Below are 9044 nucleotides of genomic sequence, written 5' to 3'. Positions count from 1 at the left end.
TGATGCCCCTACTTAAAATTTCAGGGGCGGGATTGCAACCCCAAAGCAGCCCAGCCGATGGTAGGGGGAGTTACAGGTGCAGGTACAGTGCAACTGAAGCCCTGTGGGCGCCGGCCGGCCTGTCCCTCACCCTGACCTTTGGGTTGGCGGGCTCTCGGGGGTAAACTCAGATGCATGCACAATGCACCGGGGCCCCTGAGGGAGGAAGGAGCTCCGGCTGAGGGGAGTGTGTGACTAGACCGAGCTCGGCCATGTGTGACGCTGGCATTTACCGAACCCTGCAGGTGAGAAGCGTGGGCCGACTCAAGGGCAGGTCCTGGGCGGCGGCTGCGGAGGAACCCAGCTATGCGTACGGCTCCTCGAAGTACCTGCAGCTGTGCGGCCTGGGCGGGATGCTGAGCTGCGGGCTGACGCACACGGCCATTGTGCCCCTGGACCTCGTAAAGTGCCGCATGCAGGTGGACCCCGGCAAGTACAAGGGCATCCTGAGTGGCTTCGGCGTGACGGTGCGGAACGACGGGCTGCGCGGCCTGGCCCGAGCCTGGGCCCCGACCTTCCTGGGCTACTCCCTGCAGGGCCTCTTCAAGTTCGGCCTATACGACGTCTTCCGTGTAGATCCGCTAAGCGCAGCTCCTGGGCCAGGAGAAGGGCTACGAGTGGAGAAGCAGCCTGTACCTGGCCGCCTCGGGCCGCGGCCCCCAGGATGTACGGTGAGGAGGGCCGGTGGGCCTTCTACAAAGGCGCGGCGCCGCGCTGGATGCGGCAGATCCCCTACACCATGATGAAGTTCGCCTGCTTCGAGCACACCGTCGAGGCGCTCTCCAAGTACGTGGTGCCCAAGCCGCAGAGCCAGTACACCAAAGCTGAGCAGCTGGCCGTGACCTTCGCGGCCGGCTACATAGCTGGCGTCTTCTGCGCCGTCGTGGCCCACCCGGCCGATTCCCTCATGTCCGTTCTGAACAAGGAGAAAGGCAGCAGCACGGCCTTTGAGATTCTCCGCAACCTGGGGTTCGGGGCCGTGTTGAAGGGCCTGTTCGCCCGGATCATCATGACTGGCACCCTGACCGCGCTGCAGTGGTTCATCTGTGACTCGGTCAAGGTCTGTTTCAAGCTGCCTCGCCCTCCGGTCCCTCAAACACCCGAATCCCTAAAGAAGCGAAGTAGGCGTGGATTGGACGACTCCTGTGGACACCGTTGGCCAGTATTTCGATTGGGTGCGGGATTGCATTCAAACAACACTAGTGTGTAGGAATGTTAACGTTTGTGGAGAGGTGACCTAACGTGCAGACCGACTTTTCTTTAAGTGATTGATTCCTTCTTTCTGGCAATCCAAGAGAATTGCAACCGTTTCTTTTGGCGGTTTGAACCATTATCTTTGGGGAGTCGGCATGGTTGCTTTAACTCAATAGCTTTTCCACAATCATAAGGAAAAAATTCTTAACAGGAAGTAACGTTAGGTGATTTCGTGCCTCCTCTAGATTGCATCTTCTTTGATTCACCATTAGGTGGAGATTATCCAAACATCACTACTGAATAGCCTACTAATGAGGGTTTAAGGTCAGCACGACTATGTGGGACAGAGAGCAAAGTAAAATTCTGCTACATGGTGCTCGTCTCAGTAGAAATCGTGCACCTATTGAATAGATAAAGGACCCATTCCATAGTTCCTGCTCATGTCCATTACAGGTAAAAATTATTAAACGTTAAATTGTGACTTACATTGCCTGATAGCTTAGAAAGCATCCACTGTTTTCAAAGAGCATGACATGAAATCTGCATTTTCTCATTTGGCTTTGTCCTATTCTCTTCCTGATGTTGCTGATTAGAACCTAGCTCGCTCCAGGAAGTGCTACAATTGGATCAATGTGGAAAACCAAAACGAGATGAAGGGCAGGCTCTGGGAATAAGTATGTAAAGAAAAGTCTCTGTTCTCTAAAGATTTCTTTTGTACAACTCAGCTTTCAACAGCCATACATCCAAAGAAAATCATACCACCCTGACATTTAAACACACACACAACCCTACAAATTCCAACAAATTTTGGTTAAATATTAAAGAATGGTTTTTGTAATTTTGAAAGGAAAAAACCTCACTTTTAATGTAACAAATGTCATTCATTTAATGTGGTAGATATTTCATTGATCTTTACAGTGGTTGAGGTTCATAAAATTTATTGAAGTTATAAGGCACGTTTTCAGTTTTTTGTAGCCTTCACATCTCTGACTGGGGAAACGATAAAATTAGTGAAATTCTGTGAATTAGAGATGTTTGTAGAATGTGAATAAGAAATAAACTTCATATGATATTTGATATGATTTACCAAAATGTTACACAATTGCCCTAACAACTTGTATTAAAAACCACAAACTTGAGCTTCTCTGGTGGCGCAGTGGTTGAGAGTCCGCCTGCCGATGTAGGGGACGCAGGTTCGTGCCCTGGTCTGGGAGGATCCCACATGCCACGGAGCGGCTGGGCCCGTGAGCCATGACCACTAAGCCTGCGCGTCCGGAGCCTGTGCTCCGCAACGGGAAAGGCCACAACAGTGAGAGGCCCGCGTACAGCAAAAAAAAAAAAAAAAAAAAAACCCACAAACTTAGGATATGTTAATGTTTTAACTATGTAATAGTAACTGTTTAGTGGTTAACAGAAAAAAGTGTCTAAGTATGTTTGAACGTCTTGACTGGATAATAAAGAGCTTGGAGGAAAAAAGTCAGAACTTGTGAATGAGATGCAATGAAATTTATATTTAGTGCTCCTATTTTGTTAGGGAGGATGCAGGAGACAGGTCATTATGTATTTTTAAGACACTTTCACTTTCCCTAGGAAGTTAGTGTCCAGGTTTGTGGAAAAGAAAAGTTCTCAAGGAAGGAGAATGATAAATTTTGAGGAAATAAATTGTGCAGTTTCATTCTTGCAAAGTTTTAAAACATATTTTTGACTAGTGTAAAATGTTTGTAGGAAGTTTCTTTGGTCAATAATTTATTAAGTAAATTGCTTTCTAATGTAATGTAATTTAAGGAATTGCTACAAAATCTATGGAGTTTTAAGAAAGTGGGAGACCGATTATTCTGGTCTGTGGTATTTCATGATTGTTCTGTTGACAACACCAGATAATTTCTGTAATATACAATGTGTATGTTTAGACAAGTATAATCTAAGGAGAACTGTTTGGCATGATTCTTACTGTTATGGACATGGTTGAGAGGATGGATTTACTTAGTTTGGGTCAGAGTTTTCATATTCAGTCCCTAGATTTCTTTTTTTTTAAATTTATTTATTTACTTTTGGCTGTGTTGGGTCTTCGTTGCTACGCACGGGCTTTCTATAGTTGTGGCTAGTGGGGGCTACCCTTTATTGTGGTGCGCGGGCTTCTCATTGCGGTGGCTTCTCTTGCTGCCCTTGTTGTGGAGCACCGGCTCTAGGCGCGCGGGCTTCAGTAGGTGGCATACAGGCTCAGTAGTTGTGGCGCATGGGCTTAGCTGCTCCATGGCATGTGGCATCTTCCCGGACCAGGGCTAGAACCCATGTCCCCTGCATTGGCAGGCAGATTCTTAACCAGTGCGCCACCAGGGAAGTCCCAGTCCCTAGATTTCTATTTGCCTTTTTTTGTTCATGGTAGTTTACAAGTGTCTGAATAAATAGGGACCATGGTAGCTAACAATAAAGAATAAAACATAATTTAAGAAAGATAATGTGAGTTCAGAGTCATGAGGTGCTTTTTCTAGTTACTATTCCTTTGGAACAATTTAAACTTCTATTCAGTGTTTTACCTTGTCTGTAATTACCACTCTGTGAAATTGTGCATATCTGTTAGAATTAGAAAAGCCATAGATTATGTCTGGTATTGTTAGACATTTTATATTCGTTTTCATGCAATCTCAATCTTTGAAGTAGTCCATTTTATATGTAAAGAAACAGACTCAGAAGCTAGGTAACTCGCTCATAAAGCAAATAATTGATACAGTCTGAATCAGAGTCCACATTTTCTTCATCACTCTAGCTCAGCACCTTGACATAACCAATGACTATACTTTTCATAAATTCCTTTTTCTAATACCTCAAAAAATATATTTTTCAAATCTTCTGTTTGTATATACTATAAAACTTTACTAATTTTGCACTAATGGAAAGTTTGTGATGTGTCTCAATTGTGAAAAACCTATTGTGTAATAACTTAGAAGTGATCAAACTGCAAAATACTTAAATACATTTAATTTAATATTTAAATTATTTCCGGCACGAGGTCAGTGCCTCATCCCTAACTTGAAGGGACTGATGATCATAAAAACAGTGATTTTCATTTTTTAAAAATTTGTGGTACTGCAGTTTCAACAAGAGGCTTTACCCTATCACATTTTCTAATTTTTTCCTCTAAGCTTTAGTTCCTACAGCTAAAAAAGCTAGCTTGGGCTATTTCTCTTTTCCCCCAGGTGGTGATTAAAAGTAGCTTTTTCAAGTATTTGAGATTAATTTCATGATAGGAAGCTGTAATCTTGTCCATTGATCTGTCTTTTGAGAAGTGAATAAAGAGAGTAGGTAAAATCTTGAAAAACAAAGGCCATATTTACATGTTAAACCACACTGATAAAGATTGGAGAGAGTCGGAGTATTAATGTTATGAGTATTTTTCCTTGCAGTACAAGTGTGTCTTTAGAAAGTTTTTCTTTAGATCCTTTCAAAGGCAAGCATAATTTTCTGAAGTCAGAAGATCACATTTTGATAGGCAACCATTCAATTAAAGTATGCTTGTTTTATGTGGTCTTAAAGATCAATTATTTTTTTAATCATGAGCAAAGAACTATTTGAAAGGAAATTTAAATTTTGTTATTATTTATAAAGCTTTGTCTTGTTTTACTGAATGCTATTATTTGGATGGGTCAGTGAGTAGAGAGGATGCTAACAATGTAATTATAACTAAGATTTGTTTGTACGTGTGTCCATTTTAGTTAGCATATTTTGAGACCTTCAGTTATAGAGTATCCAAAATTTTAGAGGCAATTTGCTAGTTCTGCCCATACCCCAGTCTATAACACTGTTGATCAACATCTACCACGTGCCAAGCATTGTTCTAGGCAGAAGAGTTCTCATGAGGAGCACAACACGCGGTCTTTGCCCTTATGGAGCTTAAAGTCTAGTGGAAAAAATTTACAGTTGTGCAAATGCTGCAAAGAAGTGTAGGGTGTTGTAAGGTCGTACATCTAAGTGACATTTGAGATGATACCTAGAGGATAAGTAGGAGGTAGACCAGCAAAGAGAAGATACACAGCACAGTATGTGCATTTCCCCTGAAGAAAGAGAAGGACTGATGGTTTTGAGAAACTAAGACTTCACCTTGGCTGGAGCCCTTCAGTTGCAGACAGCGTGATGTGAAGTGAAATAGGAAAAGTAGACAGGAAGACATTCGCTGCAAGCTCTGTAGTTCTTGTTGAAGATTCGAACTTAGAGTGTTCTTAGAGCCATTGGAAAACCCCCGAAGGACTATGAGCATGAAATGACCTTCAATTTGCTGTCTGGAGAGAAATGGAGCAGAGGGAGAGAGGTTAGTTAAAATGTTCTTGCTGGGGACTTCCCTGGTGGCCCAGTGGTTAGGAGTCCGCCTGCCAGTGCAGGGGACGTGGGTTCAAGCCCTGGTCCGGGAAGATCCCACATGCGGTGGAGCAACTAAGCCTGTGCACCTCAACTACTGAGCCTGCACTCTAGAGCCCACGAGCCACAACTACTGAGCCTGCATGCCACAACTACTGAAGCCCACATACCTAGAGCCCGCGCTCCGCAGCAAGAGAAGCCACAGCAATAAGAAGCCCAAGCACCACAATGAAGAGTAGCGCCCGCTCGCCACAACTAGAGAAAGCCCACGCACAGCAACAAAGACCCAACACAGCCAAAAATAAATTAATTAATTTAAAAAAGAATGTTCCTGCTGCAGTCCAGGTGAGAGAATGGTACCCTGGACTAGGATGATGACAAGTGAAATGTTAAAATACCATGAGAAGCCAAAAGGTGGAAACAACCCAGATGTCCATCAGTGGTTGAAGAGATAAACAGATTATGATATATGCAGGCAATGGAACATTATTCAACCATAAAAAGGAACGAAGTACTGATACATGCTACAACTTGGATAAGAAAGAAGCCAGACACCAAAGGTCACATATTGTATGATTCCTTTTATATAATATGTCAAAATAGGCAAGTCCATAGAAACAGAAAGCAGATTAGTGATTACCTGGGGCCGGGGTGAAGGGAATGGAAAGTGCTTGTTTAATGGATATGAAGTATTTTCCCCTGGGTGATAAAAGAGTTTTGAAAGTGGAGAAAAGTGGTGGTTGGACATTGTGAAAAATTAAATGCCACTTAATTGTATACTTTTAAATGGTTGTGTGTTAAATGAATCTCATCTCCATAAAAAAAGCTATCACGTGCTGCTTTATGCATAATAGCCCCAAAGTGGAAACAACCCAAATGTCCATCAACTGATGAATGGATAAAAATGTTGTATATCCATACAATGAAATATTTGCACCATAAAAAGAGAATAAAGTACCATTTGCCATAAAAAGAAGCGAAGGAATAAAATATGTGCTACAACATGGGTGAACCTTGAAATCTTTATGCTAAGAAGCTAGACACAGCCACATGTTGTATGATTCCATTTATATGAAATGTCCAGATTAGGCAAACCCACAGAAAGTAGGTTAGTGGTTGCCAGGGGATGGAGTGGGAGTTGAGGGATGGAAGGGAGGAATGAGAGTGACTGATAATGGGTACGGGATTTCTTTTTGGAGGGATGCAAGTGTTGTGGAATTAGTGGTGATGGCTGCGCTATTTCGTGAGTATAGTAAAAGCTGTTGAGTTCCACACTTTAAAAGGGTGGATTTCATGCTATGTGAATTATATCTCAATAAAGCTGTTATAAAAATATCATGAGACTATAAAATGCACCTTAAATATCTATTTCTTCCTTAAAGTACAGCCCTTACCTCTATCTTCCTCAATCAAGTGAAGACTACAGCTCCAAATGTAAGCTGCTGTCTGTGACGTGTTAGATTCCATATAAATGAGTAGGAAAAAATCCACCATGTTGTGAAGGCTGGAAATTGCCTCTAAGGAATGAAAAAATCTCTTGGTTTCTAGTGACACAGAGATGATTAATTTTGGAGAATCATCTCACAATGTAAGGTGTTGAGCCACCAACAATTTTGCCCTCTATGGTAAGGAAGAAAGGGGAACAGATGGATTTTGAGAAAAGCAGGTGTGTGTATAGTGTCCAAGAAAACCTCAGTTAACCAGAAACATTCAGGAATTGGTGGTTTAAAATCCTCTTTTGTTTATAATCCTTGATTAATTTCTCTTTTATAATGTACTGAATATGATGAATAATTTAGGGATTATTTTGTAAATAATTTTTTGTAAAGCCTCTGCACAAAGCTTTGTAAAGCCTCCTGGGCCATCAGCTATGAAAATCAATGCTTGTTGAATAGCTCTAGCAGGTGTAGGGCTTTTGTGGATGGATGTACACAGACTCTAGACATAAATGGACATGGATGTGAGTATGCGTGTGCGTGTGTTTAATCCTCAGTGTTAGTTTGAAATCTTGTCATTTGCCTCTACTAAAACATAGAGGGAAGGAAAATATCTGGTTTACTCTAAGATTATTTATTGAGTATCTGCTATATGATATTACCTCTGTTAGCTAGGTACTTTCGCATGTTATTTTACTGTATTTTTACTTTGTGTTCTAGTAGGTTGTTTCAAAAATTGGTGATTTCATGTCTAATCTATAGGTAGTCCTGTGAGTTACCACAGTGCTCCAAAATGGTAGGCTATTTCTAAGGAAATGATATTTCTAAATTATTATATTTTTAATATATGTATATCAGTATTTCTATCTTTCCTGCCATAAAGACATAAAACGTGTTTTCAGAAAATACTAGTAAAACTTGGTATTCTGGAAAGAGATTCTGTGAGTTGAAAGAACTCTGCCCCTTTGCAAGGCTGGTTAATTCACGTAATTGTCACAAATACACGTAATTGTCAGGCTTCAGACAGGAATCGGAGCTGCTGACAGGGTGATTGTCCGTTTTTAAGAGGATGGATGGAGACCTGGCAAAGAACCACGGTCCCTTCATCTCCAGTAGTGCTCGAATTCTGGCTGTAGTTACATCCTACTGCCAGATACGAGGATTTGTCACTGTCATCATTTTCTCATACCTTAATGTCTCCCTGACCCTTACCAAGAATATAAAGCTTTTTGGTTGCACTAAATCAGTTATCATTCATCTTATTCATCTGTGTTGTATTTTGAAACTTTTGCTTTTTTAGATCGTTACCTATATCTGATAAATGCTGTTACTAATATTTATAGCAACCATTTACTGTACCAAGCGTTGTGCTAAGAACTTTACATACAGTGTATCATTTATTTACAAAAATTTTGTGAGTTTGTTACTTGTATAAGTTAGGTTGGTTTTTTTTTTTGGCTGCAAACAACACAAAATCTATTACACAACAGGTTAAACCATAAAGACATTGATTTTTAACAAGAAATCTGGAGACAGGCGGACCAAGGTTGGTTCAGTAGATCAGTGTTGTCCCCAGGGACCTAGGCGCTCTCGGTCCTTCTTCTCTGCCGTCTGTAGTGTGTCCGTGATGTTTCCCCTTGTGTTCAAGAGATGGCTGCCACCGTACCAAATATCACGTCTCCGCAACAGCATCCAGATCAGGAAGCAAGGAAGGCAAAGGCAGATGGGCTTTCTCTTCACGTGTCTCTCTTATCAGAGAGAAAAATCTTTCTCACAAGCTTCTGACTGACTTCCCCTTTGGCCTCATAGGCCAGAATTAGGTCACATGCTTTCTTGTAGCCCCTATAAACCAATCACTGACAACAAGAACGGAGGACTTAGATCAATGTGACACATCTGCGGGGATTAGGCACGTGGAGTCCTGAGCAAATCCAAGATTTTCTGTTGTCGTTGTCGTTAGCAAGGAAGAGGAGGTAAATGGCTGTTGGGTAGGCAACCAGGGTTTGCCCTTATATTCTTTTC

The 9044-nt window shown here is 41.9% G+C and overlaps 1 pseudogene; it reads left to right on the top strand.

Moving 5' to 3' along the window:
* The first annotated feature begins 251 nt into the window (after positions 1–251).
* LOC136127576 (solute carrier family 25 member 3 pseudogene) lies at positions 252–1249 on the top strand (annotated as a pseudogene).
* Positions 1250–9044: the final 7795 nt, after the last annotated feature.

The sequence above is a fragment of the Phocoena phocoena genome, chromosome 1 (assembly GCF_963924675.1).
Source record: "Phocoena phocoena chromosome 1, mPhoPho1.1, whole genome shotgun sequence".
NCBI lineage: Eukaryota > Metazoa > Chordata > Mammalia > Artiodactyla > Phocoenidae > Phocoena > Phocoena phocoena.
The sequence above is the reverse complement of the archived record's forward strand: the minus strand, read 5'-3'. Positions and strand labels throughout refer to the sequence as shown.